Source organism: Schistocerca americana, chromosome 10 (genome assembly GCF_021461395.2).
Source record: "Schistocerca americana isolate TAMUIC-IGC-003095 chromosome 10, iqSchAmer2.1, whole genome shotgun sequence".
NCBI classification, from domain to species: Eukaryota; Metazoa; Arthropoda; class Insecta; order Orthoptera; family Acrididae; genus Schistocerca; species Schistocerca americana.
In genome coordinates, this window is record NC_060128.1 from 118,190,085 (window position 1) to 118,205,358 (window position 15,274).

The window sequence follows — 15,274 nt, forward strand, 5'->3', positions numbered from 1 at the left end:
AGGGATCTTTCTTTCTATTTTGTAACTTTGTTTCCTTTCTGGTTTTCGAATTTTAATCTCCGGCAGCGTATTTCGACAATTCTAGCCTCGCTGACTCGCGACCGATTGTGTCGCTGTTTAAAAATCCACTTCTTTCTATGGCTTGCTCAATTTGTGAAGCTCTTGTCTTGAATAAGCCATCCAATTTTTCCGAAATTGTAATGGTTTGCTTGTATATGTGTATGTGGTATCAGCATGATGGTGCATCTGCACATTCCGCAATTAACACTAGGCTGACCCTTGACAGGATGTTCGACGGGCGTTTCACAGGACGTGGAGGACGCATAAATTGGCCAGCCCGTTCTCCTGATCTTACACCTCTGGACTTCTTTCTGTGGGGTACATTAAAGGAGAATGTGTACCGTGATGTGCCTACAACCCCAGAGGATATGAAACAACGTATTGTGGCAGCCTGCGGCAACATTACACCAGATGTACTGTGGCGTGTACGACATTCATTACGCCAGAGATTGCAATTGTGTGCAGCAAATGATGGCCACCACATTGAACATCTATTGGCCTGACATGTCGGGACACACACAATTCCACTCCGTAATTGAAAACGGAAACCACGTGTGTACGTGTACCTCACCCCTCATGGTAATGTACATGTGCGTCAGTGAAAAAGACCAATAAAAAGGTGTTAGCATGTGGACGTAATGTGCTGTTCCAGTCTCTTCTGTACCTAAGGTCCATCACCGTTCCCTTTGGATCCCTACGAAATTCGGTGCTCTCCGATACACACGATCGAACAGCGGAGGAGTGGTACTCAAGCGTCAACTTTAGGTTATAATATCTGCGGATGTAATTAACATTTTACAATGCAACAAACGGCACTGATTAGGTATTTGTTTATATGTTCAGATGTGCTAACAAAACTAAAGTGGTTCCATTCAAAAAAAACGTAGGTTTGTGTTAAAAAACATGCTTCCGTGCATTTTTGTATGGTTTTTATTAAACACTTACACTAGCCCCTCTCCTCACGTTCGGTCTGTGGAATGGGTTCGTCAGTATTTGATGTGGTTTACGAAATATATCCAGCGGTAACGTTAGGTGACTCACCCTGTATATATATACATATATATATATATATATATATGGCTCTGAGCACTATGGGACTTAACATCTGAGGTCATCAGTCCCCTAGAACTTAGAACTACTTAAACCTAACTAACCTAAGGACATCACACACATCCATGCCCGAGGCAGGATTCGAACCTGCGACCGTAGCGGTCGCGCGGTTCCAGACTATAGCGCCTAGAACCGCTCGGCCACTCCGGCCGGCCTATCTATATATATATATATATATATCGCAACTGACTACTCCCGTCCCACTGTGGTTCCTGCTTTTCTGTCTTAGACTGCACTAAATAGGAGTGCAGGCTTTCCCCCGCGAATTTCTTTGATGACACCTTCTAGGATCATGAGCCGAATCATGGTGTCGTGTTCCGGTGACACAGTTGGCAACTCTTGAGGATTTCGTCTACTAGCATACTTCGTACGTATACGAAGTAAAATTTTGTAACTTTGTTTCGTTTCTGCTTTTCGAATTTTAATCTCCGGCAGCGTATTTCGACAATTCTAGCCTTGCTGAGTCGCGATCGATTGTGTCGCTGTTTAAAAATCGACTTCGCTACGGAAGGAAATGGAAAATAAATAGGGAACGGCAGTGGCAGTAGTGAAAGAATTCCGCTTCCGACCGCCTCGCGGCCCCATCTGTACTAGTACACTGCGGCCTCGCCGCCTTTGTCGTTGTTCTGCGAGTGACACAGTAATTTGCGAAGGAAATTGCGTCGATTTGTTGCAGAAAGAGTGTGGGCCGCGCCCCCCGTTCGGCAGGCGGAGGAGAGAAAATTTCTGCAAGGCGGCTTCCGTCGCGCGTGGCGCTGAAATATCTCAGCAATTTGGGTGCTGCATATTGCCCTACAGGGCCCACCTCCGCACCCTATAGTGAGCTGTTCCCTGCTGCCGCCACCCCGCCCCCCCGGAACCCCCACCCACTCTCTCCATCCCCTCTCTGTGTAATTCACTACCTGTCGCGGCAGACAGCTTCGCGTGTACACACATTACTCTTCACCGCTGCTGCTGCTGCTGCTCCTATGCGCCTCGTGACAATACACGGGAGGCCATAAAAATGGATAATCCGATGATTCATTCTGGCCAATTTCGTCGAGGGATTAGCAGGACGCCGCCCCGCTAGCTGCACTGTGAAATGCCGCTCGCGTGGATCGCTCGCAGTCCGTGTAAACACGAAGAGAGTGCGGAGGCTCGTATTTGACCATCTGCTTCGTACCTGCTGCAGATTCCTTTCTGGAAACCCAGAATCTACTCGGTAGGAATCAACATGGATTCCGGAAACAGCGATCGTCTGAGACCCAACTCGATTTATTTGTTCAGGAGACCCAGAAAATATTAGATACATGCTCCCAGGTAGATGCCATTTTCCCTGACTTCCGGAAGGCGGTCGACACAGTTCCGCACTGTCGCCTGATAAACAAAGTAAGAGCCTACGGAATATCAGACCAGCTGTGTGGCTGGATTGAAGAGTTTTTAGCAAACAGAACACAGCATGTTGTTCTCAATGGAGAGACGTCTACAGACGATAAAGTAACCTCTGGCGTGCCACAGGGGAGTGTTATGGGACCATTGCTTTTTACAATATATATAAATGACCTAGTAGATAGTGTCGGAAGTTCCATGCGGGTTTTTGCGGTTGATGCTGTGGTATACAGAGAAGTTGCAGCATTAGAAAATTGTAGCGAAATGCAGGAAGATCTGCAGCGGATAGGCACTTGGGGCAGGGCGTGACAACTGACCCTTAACATAGACAAATTTAATGTACTGCGAATACATAGAAAGAAGGATCCTTTATTGTATGATTATATGATAGCGAAACAAACACTGGTAGCAGTTACTTTTGTAAAATATCTGGGAGTATGCATACGGAACGATTTGAAGTGGAATGATCATATAAAATTAATTATTGGTAAGGCGGGTGCCAGGTTGAGACTCATTGGGAGAGTCCTTAGAAAATGTAGTCCATCAACAAAGGAGGTGCCTTACAAAACACTCGTTCGACCTATACTTGAGTATTGCTCATCAGTGTGGGATCTGTACCCGGTCGGGTTGACAGAGGAGATAGAGAAGATCCAAAGAAGAGCGGCGCTTTTCGTCATAGGGTTATTTGATAAGCTTGGCAGCGTCACGGAGATGTTTAGCAAACTCAAGTGGCAGACTCTGCAAGAGACGCGCTCTGCATCGTGGTGTAGCTTGCTGTCCAGGTTTCGAGAGGGTGCGTTTCGGGATGAGGTATCGAACATATTGCTTCCCCCTACTTATACCTCCCGAGGAGATCACGAATGTAAAATTAGATTCGAGCGCGCACGGAGGCTTTCCGGCAGTCGTTCTTCCCGCGAACCATACGCGTCTGGAACAGGAAAGGGAGGTAATGACAGTGGCACGTTAAGTGCCCTCCGCCACACACCGTTGGGTGACTTGCGGAGTATAGATGTAGATGTAGATGTAGATGTAGAGTGCTGTGCGTCGACTGCAGCAAACGTGTAAGTCCCGAGGTGGTGGTTGTTGTTGATGTTAATGATGATGATTAGTGATTTAGGAGCCCTATGCAGCGAGGTCATCAGCGTCGTTGCATAAAGTGCATACAGAAGAGTTTTCTAGAAGTCTATGAGAAAAATCTAACTATACCCAGCCGCGCATTGCTGCGGCTTAGTCTGCTTAAATGGAAATGAGTGTATGGCATCGTTGGTCGGAAAGCCCCAACCGGGCATGTTCGCCTTCCAAGTGCAAATCTTATTTCAGCCGAGGCCACATTGGGCGACTTGCGCGCCGCTGTTGAGGATGAAATGATGATGAGGATGAAATGATGATGAGGAAAACACAACACACAGTCCACGAGCGGGAAAAATCTCCAACGTGCAGGGAATCGAATCCGGGTCCGCTGGATGGGAGACAAGCACGTTACCATCCAGCTAAGCAGATGGACTGCTTCAATGCAAACTAAAGAGAAGAGAAACCGCACGTTTCTAATATGTATGGGAACTGAATAGAAGTCCAAATTTATCTTTCTCCCCTGTCTCTGGCCATGTACTCCTCTTTCCCCTCACTCTTTCTATCATCTCCTCAACATCTCTTTCCGTCGGTCTTCTCATCACCATTCCTCTCCGTCTCCTCCTGCCCCATTCCCTCCCCCTCTCATTGTCCAATACCTCCTCCTCCATTTCGATATCCATCTTCTCCTCTTGTATGGCTTCCGAGCTAAAATGCATTTTAGTGTCAGTTTTGTAGGTTTTTCTCGAATAACTCAAAAATCGCGACCTCTAACGAAAATGTGTTGCAGCGCATAATTACACTACACTAAATTTCCTACAACTAATGTCCTCTTCATTGAAAACCTCACCCCACGCGTATGCGATGTAGCTTAGGTGGGTTGTGTAGCCCAATTTGATGTTAAAGACTTGATAGACCGCAAGTGTCCTATCAGATTTTTCGTCTCTATTCGCAGACACTATTATGGTATGTTGTAAACAGTAATATTGGATTGACTAATACGGAAAAAAATCTCAGTTTACACTGAATGTGTTCTTTGTCGAAAACTATTCGGAGTAGGTCATATGTCGACATGGAATTGTTTAGAATTATATATTAATACTTTCAGCTGGTGCCGGGCGTTGACATATATCAACGGGAACAGGTGAAAATGTGTGCCACGAACGGGACTCGAACCCGGGATCTCCTGCTTACAGGGTAGCGATGTATCCGTCTGAGCCACCGAGGGCACAGACTGCAGGGACTATCTCGCGCACACCTCCCGCAAGACCCACATTCTCACCTCGTATGTCCACACACTACATTCGTAGTGTCCCTACCCAACACACTCATTACTCGAGGAAGACATTCTTACCAAGTACCGTGGAGTTCGGGTAATATGTGTGCATCCGCACAGAAGAAGGTCATGACCGGTATTGCCAGAACTATATACTTATGTGAATATGGTGTATGTTCTTTCGGACATGTCCGTAAGAACAGACACCATATGAATGTAAGTATATGGAATTGTTTACGTAAAATGATCGTTCTTCTCATATCCCTGAACATTCACGATTGCTCCTAGTACACTTACACACACCAACTTTCATCGTGAATCATTCTACCTATTAGTGATAACCGTATCAAAATCCGTATAGTAGCTCCTGTCATTAGCCTGGACCTATAGACAGAAACCGTGGTGGGGCACTTTAATTTCTAAAGTGTCTAGAAATAAATGTATATGGTGTCAATTCTGATTTTATCCGTTTACTCCTACGTGCTAACACCAGTTTGACATTTGTTGCATGTCACCTTCATGGTATTACAATTTTAATGGCGATTATGGTGGTTGTCCATTATAATTATCCGGGCTGTTATGCTGTGGTCGGTTGATGAATTCTGTGTCGATTCCAAACGTTTCGTCTCCGACTGCGGGAGACATCTTCAAGGGGGTCCGTAGCTCGATGGAAGGTCCAACACACTCACTGGCTCAGTAACGAGCCAGTGGGTGTGTTGGACCTTCCATCGAGCTACGGATCCCCTTGAAGATGTCTCCCGCAGTCGGAGACGAAACGTTGGGAATCGACACAGAATTCATCATCCGACCACGGCATAACAGCCCGGATAATTATAATGGACATGATATTTCCGGCCGTGAAAGTCTACATTTTAGTATCAGATTATGGTGGTTACTTGCGATGTCCCACCATCACCAGAGGGCTCAGCTAGTGGTTCAGCGCGTGCCTCGGCCTTCTTGTACTCGATGGAAGTAGTATTGATCGGGACGGAGCCTGTCACCCTGAGTCACTGATTCTGAACTAGATAACTACGCAGAAGTTAGACTGGACTAGTTTCGAGGGATGATACATTACGTCGCGTTTGACTACTACTTCATTCCGCGACAGAACTTCAAACTAGTACATAATTAATCATTTATGACGGCCAGGCAGTCTACCTGTAGACGAGGTTTCCCCGTCGGGATCCCGCCGTTTCACACCTCGCCCACGAGTAGCGTTGCATACTATAAGGGGAGGTTTCGCTGCTGTCTTGAGGTCAACGAACCCCAGGCCCCGCTCGGTCCAGAAGCCCTGTGTGCTCGCGTGCGTGTGTACACTTCTGGCCGTGCTAATTGGGTGTTGCCTGCGTTATGAGGCAAACAGGCAGCTAATTGCGTGTGCGGTGTCGCATGGCCCTCTGGCTCATCCAAACGCTGACGAAGGACGCGACTTACTCAGTGCAGCGATGGGAGATTTCCGGCCTCAGCAGAAATATGGCGGATACCAAGTGAGGCCACTCAATGAAGTAAACATCTAGAGTTCTCATTTGATCACAGACTTACGAAATGATGTCTGAGATGTAGCCTCAGATTTTTACTGACCATACAGTGCTTGTTCTTCTTCCTCTTCTTTCAGTGAATCTAACCTCAAACATTTATCACCTGGACGTCAACCGTATCTCTCTGTTCTGAGCGTCTTCCTCTATTTGTCTGTAGTTTCTTCCTCTCTCCGCATCTAAAAAAATGGTTCAAATGGCTCTGAGCACTATGGGACTTAACATCTGAGGTCATCAGTCCACTAGAACTAAGAACTACTTAAACCTAACTAACCTAAGGACATGACATCTCTCCGCATCTGTTAGCATTCCAAACTTTCTTCTTCCTGTCCCTCTTTTTCCTTCTACATTTCCCTCCATGATCGACTTTAATAGACAATTCCAACCTAACATGTGTCCCATCAGATATGTTCCCTTTTCTGTCTTCTTCACGAAGTTCCTGTCCTCTCCTCGGCATCTCCTCATTTTCCATTCTGACGATCCACTTCACTTTCTTCATTCTTCTCAATAACAACATTTCAAAACAATCTAAAAAATTTTATTCTTTCTGACTGTCCATGTTTCAGAACCATAAGGCACCACACTCACCATAAAACATTTGGAGAACCGCTTCGTAAGTGTAATGGGGATGCTTCTGACTGTCAGAAAATCTTTCGGTCTGCCAAAAGCTCTGTTTACCACTGAAATTCTGACTCCCACTCCCTCGGTACAGCTTACGTTGGAAGGCATCATGGTTCTCAACTACTGCAATGATAGAAATTGTTTTAGTAACATTCTTATTTTCCGTTTCTTATTTTTCGAATCTCATCACTTTGGTCTTACCATTGTCCAGTTTCATTCCAAAGTCTTTACCCACGCTTACAATATTCTCCATCGCCATCTAGAGCTTTTCCTCCCGCGTCTAGTATCTTAGTCACATGATCAATGTGCTTGATCCTTTTTACACATTCACTTGCAGGTCCTTCTTTTCAAGGCCTTTCTCATTAGTTTTTCAGCATATATACTTGACAGTGCTAGTCACATACAGCAATCCTGCCTCACACCTCCTTCAACGCACCCTCTTCAGTTTTATGTTCTTGTTCTCTAATTACCGCATTACATCCCATATAGAGTAGTTTATCAACCTTCTATCCTTTCATTCTATACCAGTATCTTTCAGAATCGTCAGTAGCAAACACCAATACACCGATCAATTATGTCAAATGTTTTTTTTTTTTTTTGTCGATGAAACAAGCATACATTTCTTTATTACTTCCAAAAATCTTTCTGCCATCATGCTCAGACACCCAATAATTGCATCTGCGGTCCGTCGAACTTTTCTAAACCGTAACTCATCTTCTATATTCTCCTCGGTTTTCCTTTCTTTTCTTCTCAGCACTGTTCTGGTCACAGCCTTGGTAACATGACACAGAAAATCAATTGTCCCGTAATGTTTACATTGTTTGGCGTTGCTTTCCTTTGGTAAGGGAACCACTATAGTATTAAGTATATCTTCAGACCAGATACCAGTGCCATTTATTCTACTGACCAGATTTGTAATTGTAGCTGTAGCATCATTCCCTAAGGTCTTCAGTGCATCAGGTGGTCTAAGAATTTTCAGCATATTGCAGCCCCGTCAGCAATTGTGGTAGACTAATACATTGACAAATCCGCCTCACTTGAAAAATTTTCTGGTCTCTATCCAGGTTTCGTCTAGAATAATCTACCCTCCTTCAGAAGCATCAAATTACTATAGCGTGCTAGAGTAAGGCACAGTCAACATTAAAAATTAAAACCTATAGTACCGTGGTTAACATTGTAGATTACATGTCAGTACACTTGACCTATGTCGGTCAAAAGCATATAAGCGTGATGACGGAGATGTTGTAATCCCCGTCACACTTTAATTAATGTGCTTGACCTATGTCGGTCAAAACTAGTTAAGTTTGAAGACATGGGCGTTGTACGTCCAGTTACACCCTAATTAAATTATAGATAATGATTAAAGTTTTAAATAGGTGTGACAAGTAAGGTGCTCGCTATTAGTCATCTTCGGTGGGGATACTTTACACGATGACCACATTTGCTTAAAGTCGTAAAGGTACTCAAACTTTATATACCCAACCAAGAATATTTCCTACCATTTAATACAATTTGCGTATAGCTAATACACATGGGGACTTCATCTACATTGTTTAGTTTGATTACAATTATGGTTATCAGCTCCCAACACAGCCAATGATATACAGCTTTGACTCTCCGTATGTGCACGCACACGAGTTGCTATGTGCTCAGTGCAATTCCGCGTGCAACGGCCAGTGCCAACGAAACTGCCGCTGCCAACCGACTGCATGGTGAAGTGACGTGTGGGCTGGACTTCAGTTAAGTAGTTTTAATTCGACATGGTACCACGGTCCTATAGGTTTTAATTTTTAATGTTGACTGTGCCTTACTCTGGCACGTTATAGTAATTTGATGCTTCTGAAGAAGGCTAGATGATTCTAGCCGAACCATCGGTAAAGACCAGAAAATTTTCGCAACTGAGGCGGATTTGTCAATATACTATGCATCAGCCGGTATTTTATCACAGGTTTTCGCTTTCCTTTCCTTAAGATCGTGGAGCGCTTTCGAAGTTATCTATAATGAAGTAATACTTGAGTAAAAGGCCGGGTGTTGTGGCGGAGCAGTTCTAGGCGCTTCAGTCTGGAACCGCGCGACCGCTACGTCCGCAGTTTCGAATCCTGCCTCGGTCATGGATGTGTGTGATGTCCTTAGGTTAGTTAGGTTTAAGTAGTTCTAAGTCTAGGGGACTGATGACCGCAGATGGTAAGTCCCATAGTGCTTAGCGCCATTTGAACCATTTGTTATTGCTCACAGTGCTCATCATATCAATTATTTATACACACAATACGATCGGCCCTAACGCACTTCCTTGCAACACTCCTGACGCTACCCTTATCTCTGATGAACATTCGCTGTCGAGCACAACCTACTGGGTTCTATTATTTAAGAAGTCTTCGACCCACTCAATTACCTGGCAACCTAATCCGTATGCTTGGAAATTTCGCCAACAGTCTGCAGCAGGAAAAAATGCTCTCCGGAAATCGAGGAGTTTGCAATCAGCCTGTTACCCTTCATCCATGGTTCGCGGGATAACGTGCATGAAAGCTGAGTTTCGCAAGATTGATGTCTTTTAACTCCATATTGATTTGTGGACAGAAGCTATTCTGTCTCTAGGAAAATTATTATATTCGAACTCAGAATGTTTTCACAATTCTGCAGCAAACCAGCGTTAAGGATATTGGTGTGTAATTATGGTGGTCCATTGTTTTGTCGTTCTTATTCACAGGAGTCATGTGCGCTTTTTTCCAATCTTTCGGGGTCTTCCACTGGGTGAGGGATTCGGATAAATGCAGGCTAAGTAAGGGGTCAGTGCCTCTGTAAGCCCGATCTCGGATTCCGTCCCGATCTGGCGACTTACTTGCCTCTGTTCTTAATTAGTAAAACAATGAAACTGCAATGGTTAACAAATAAACAGTAGATAACCAGCTTGGTGGGGGAAACGAAGCCTCCAGATAGGCCAGTTTAAACATTTTTTGGGAGACGGAGAAGAATTGTTTGTACCGGCAGGAACTAACAGATGATTTGGTGATCTGGATGGAGAAGGAGTACTTCAGACTGACGACAAAGTGCATATTATAGGCTCTGAACTGGCCTGTTTTGGCAGTCAAATGTAATGGTTTGCCATGTCTGTGTTTTCATTAAACAAATTAGTGTATTATTAGATACTGGCTTTACGATGTTTAATATTGGTCTAAGAGCACCACATACACTACACGCGTGATTAATTCCGTAACGTAACAAGAAGTATCTATGAGCATCTGAATAAATATCAATTTTTCCAGACGATTTTCTCATTATGAGGGAACCTGATGTGATTCGTTAAATTGTCTCAGAGCCGTTTCCCACAGAAATTTACCCTCTCTCTCATGACGCAGCGTAGAACAGCTAAGCAGGTGAAGAACGTCGAGGGCAGAACCTGTCCAACTCTTTCGTGAGGAGCTACTGTGGCAGTTCCTGGGAATGATTTAGACGAGAGCTCCAAACATAGTTTAAAGTTTTTTGTATGACTTCTGAAACAATTTCCTCCGCTCCAACCAGTCTGTATTGTGAGTTCTGTGATTTATCGCTGCGACAACTCGCTCGATGAAATCAGATTTACGAAATGGCGTAACCTGGGCGTATGGAACTGCATTCGCCGTCGAGAGACTGGTAAACATCTTTATTTATTGTTTTGAAAAGATAAGCCCGCTTTAGCTGTAAATATATTATTTATAGGGACGACCGGTTTCCCAGCATTTTAGCTGCATCATCGGGCGCGACAAAATCAAGTTACGTGTCGATCGAGAGAACAGAATGGGATGGACCAGCTTCATTGTCAGCAATTTCTCGCTAGGTAGTGGACATCAAACAGAAAATAACATAAAATGCTCCTGTGATAGCACGAGTGATCTAGCGGAGTCCCCATATAACGGAACAGTGGTCAAGACTCAAACCGTATATGAGCACCTACGGGATGGTATGAAATTTGAACTATGTCGAGACATTTTGACACGCTGGTTGTTAGTACACAATCCAGCCCGCGTGCTCGCTGTGGGAAAATGAAGGATCGTTTGCTGCCTGAAGCGCCAGTTTTGTTGCATGAACAGTGAAAATATAGTAAGTGATAATTTTTTTCCTTTCGTTTATTTTGCGGTGGTTGTCAGCGAGAAATTTTACATAAATGTTTGAAACTATATGTAAAGTTTGTTGCAAGTCTGTAAGTGTTTTTATTCTCAAGTACTAGAAAAACAACAAAAACAAAAAAATAAATTGCAAAACGATTTAGAAAATATAGCTGTGCGATGCGAAAATTTTCAATGGACCCTAAATAATGAAAAGTATCAGTTCATCCACAAGAGTGCTAAAAGGAATCCTTTAAACTTCGGTTGCACGGCAAATAAAAAAAATAAAAAATAAAAAAAAATAAAAATAAAAAAAATGGCTCTGAGCACTATGGGACTTAACATCGGAGGTCATCAGTCCCCTAGAACTTAGAACTACTTGAACCTAACTAACCTAAGGACATCATCACACATCCGTGCCCGAGGCAGGACTCGAACCTGCGACCGTAGCGGTCGCGCCGTTTCAGACTGAAGCGCTTAGAGCCGCTCGGCAATACCGGCCGGCACATGACAAATCAGTCAGATCTAGGTATTACAACTACGAACAACTTAAATTGATAGAACACAGAAAATCTTGTGCGGAAGGCAAACCGAAGACTACGAGTTATTTGCAGAACACTTAGAAAATGTAACAAATCTGCTAAAGAGACTGCCTACACTACTCGTTTGGAGTACTGCTGCGTGGTTTGGGATCCGTACGAGAGAAGATTAATGGAGTACATACAGAAAGTTCAACGAAGAGCAGCATGTTTTGTTTTATCGAGAAATAGGAGAGAAAGTGTCACTGACATTATACAGGATTCATTAAAACAAAGGCGTGTTTCGCTGCGGCGAAATCTTTTCACGAAATTTCAATGACCAGCATCCTCTTCCGAAGGCGAAAATACTTTGTTGACGCCGAACCACATGGGGAGAAACGATCACCATAATAAAATAAGGGAAATCAGAGCTCGCAAGGAAATATATAGGAGTTCGTTCTTTCCGCGCGCTATACGACATTGGAATAAAAGAGGATTATTGTGAAGGTAGTTTGATGAACCATCTGCCAGACACTTAAGTGTGATTTACAGAGTATCCATGAACATGTAGAGGAAAGGGTGAGTATTCACGCATTGTTGATTACACTCCTTTTTTTATCACCACCCACATCCCTTTGACAAGTAGGTGGTTCTTACCCCCACAGCAATTCTTTCTAGTCAGTAAGTAATACGCGTACTAAGTTTGGTTGTAATCTGCCCAGTGGCTCAATAGGAGACGTGGAACTTACGAGTGCTATTCGGAAAGTAAGAAGCTATGAATCACGAAATGAAAACTACAGTGAAAATCAAAAATGGTTTATTTGTAACAGGTAGCTACGTCTCTCCGCTGTTTGACTACGTAGTCACCTCTCCGACTTCGAAATCCGTTGTCGTGTTATACCAGCTTCACAATACCCTCGTCATAGAAGACAGCCTGGTGTGTTTTCCGACTATTGTCGGCGCTGGGCTGTAACTCGTTATCTGTGCCAGAATGTTGTTCACGTAGCCAGTGGTTCGTTTCGGCATAGATGAAAATCAGAGGAAGAAAAGCCGGGGCTGTATGGTGGGTGATCCAACATTTCCCACCGAAAACGCAGCATGAGCGCCGTCATTGCCCCTGCAGTGTGTGGGTTTGTATGACATCAGGAGGAATCTCTCAGCTACGAAGCCACACTTGGCGGGGAACACTACTTTCTAGGTACCTTTACGTGCTCAATGTGCGCTCAGGACTGAAAAGAGCTACGCTACGGGCATACTAGCGACACTGAACAACACATCCGTGCAAAGTTTTACGGATTTTCACTTTGATCTCCATTTCGCGACCATTCGTTTCTTGCTTCCGAATATATCTCGTACATATGAGAGCTGACTGAAAAGTAATGCCTCCACCTTCTTAACTCTTCAACAGTTGGCAGCATTGGTATGCGGTAGGTACTGGCTTGTTCCGTAGCCTCTTCTCTACAGCTCCAGTTGGCGGGAAGCCTTAGCATTGAACGGTCGTCTTGTTACAGTGTAAAGTATGGAACCATACGGTCGGTCAATGCGATTTAAGCAACATGCAGTCATTTAATTCTTGACAGCAGAAGGTGTGACCCCAAAGGAGATTCGTCAGAGAATGAAAGGAGTTTATGGTGATTGTGTTGATGTGAGTAATGTGCGTCGTTGTGCGAGTAAGTTTTAAACATCTAGACTGCGTGACAAACAAAGAGTTGGACGTCCTGTGAGAGCAAACACCGAGTTTCACAAGCAAAATGTTGACAGATTGATTCAGGATCGTCGTATCACTCAGACAGAAATTGCAATCACAAAAAATGGCTCTGAGCAGTAAAGGACTTAACATCTGAGGTCATCTGAACTACTTAAACCTAACTAACCGAAGGACATCACACGCATCCATGCCCGAGGCAGGATTAGACCCTGCGATCGTAGCAGTCGCGCGTTTCCGGACTGAAGCGCGTAGTACCGATTGGTCACCGCGGCCGGCTTGCAATCACAATCAGCATTTCACGATAATGTGTGGGTCACATTATTGCTTTGCTTGGCAAACCACGCACTTCACTTCACGTACCACCACAGAGACTGAATCTCACCACTGTACGGCATCCCCCATACAATCCAGATTTAGGACCGTCTGACTTCCATCTGTTCCCGGTAATGATTGACGATCTGCGGGGACATCATTATGCTTCTGATGAAGACGGTGAGAGAACTGTGAGACTGTGATTCTGGAAGCAGAGTGTCGACTTCTTCTGTGACGGCTTCAGAAAGCTTTTTGCATCGTTGGCAGAAATGTATCCATTTGGTTAGTGATTGTGTGGAGAAGTGAATATTGGTAATTAAAGATCACAATCTAAGGATTATTTCTGCAATTAGTGTATTAAAATATTGGGGTTGGGTGATTTGGGGGAGGAGACCAGACAGCGAGGTCATCGGCCTCATCGGATTAGGGAAGGATGGGGAAGGAAGTCGGCCGTGCCATCCCGGCATTTGCCTGGAGCGATCTGGGGAAATCACGGAAAACCTAAATCAGGATGGCCGGACGCGGGATTGAACCGTCGTCCTCCCGAACACGAGTCCAGTGTGCTAACCAATGCGCCACCTCGCTCGGTATTAAAATATTCCCAACCCAAACCCATTTAACGAAGGTTGAGGCATTACTTTTCATTCAACCCTCGTACATACGCACATAGTTCTGTAGTATGTATTGTAATACGTCCGACCGCAGCCATTTTCGCCAATTCGCCGCGAGCGGCCGTGGAGAAGGAAGGGGCCGGACTCCCTGGGGCGAGCCCCAAGAAGAGGGACACCACAGTCTGCAAGCAAACAACGGGAAGCCGGGCCGACGTCCTCGCCTCGCTCAAGGAGGGACACGATGCGAAGGGCCCGTCTGACAGCAAGAAGCATGACGTGCCAAGAGCTGATGGACACCTCCAGCCATTAGGACCGAATGCCAAGAATGTAAGCGCGAAAGCAACCGATTTCATCTGGCCTGGCGGCAGTCCCTTTACCTGCCTTAGAAAGCCGGGGTGTGCCGACATTTCCAGCACCCCACGGGCACAGAGAAGAGCGAACACAAGGCACTGGGAACTGGCGCAGTGACGCGTGTGAAAGAAGTCGGCGTTCTTAAGACGATGTTTTTCTCGACAGTGAGGGCAATTCTTGTAAATGACGGACGCCGGCAGATTTTGAGACAGAGGCCATACGTCCAGGCCTCATGCACAGGGAGCGGTTATGAAGAAGTGTTGTGTGGCTGCTCTCCCAACCGCATCGAAATGCAGGAAAACATCTTGAGAATGTGAAATCGTGAGAAAGATGCCGATTCACGAGCAACACCCCAGCACACGCCAGACAGAAAACTTCTACCCGACACAGAGAGGTGTGGCTATGAAAAGGCGATCTGTCATTGGGCTGCACTGAAAATATTGTCAGCCAAAGACAACGCCGAAAGGTAGAATATTGGAAGAGGAGTTGAGCTGAGAGAAAACGGAGAAGCGATATTGAGAGTCAGAAGTGAGAGGACATGGGCGCTCTTCCACCCAGCGCGAACATCGCATTCTGACACCGTGATAGCACAGCTTCGGCCACGCATCCGACAACTGTCAGACAACACGGAGATCTTACCTGGTCCCCGCTACA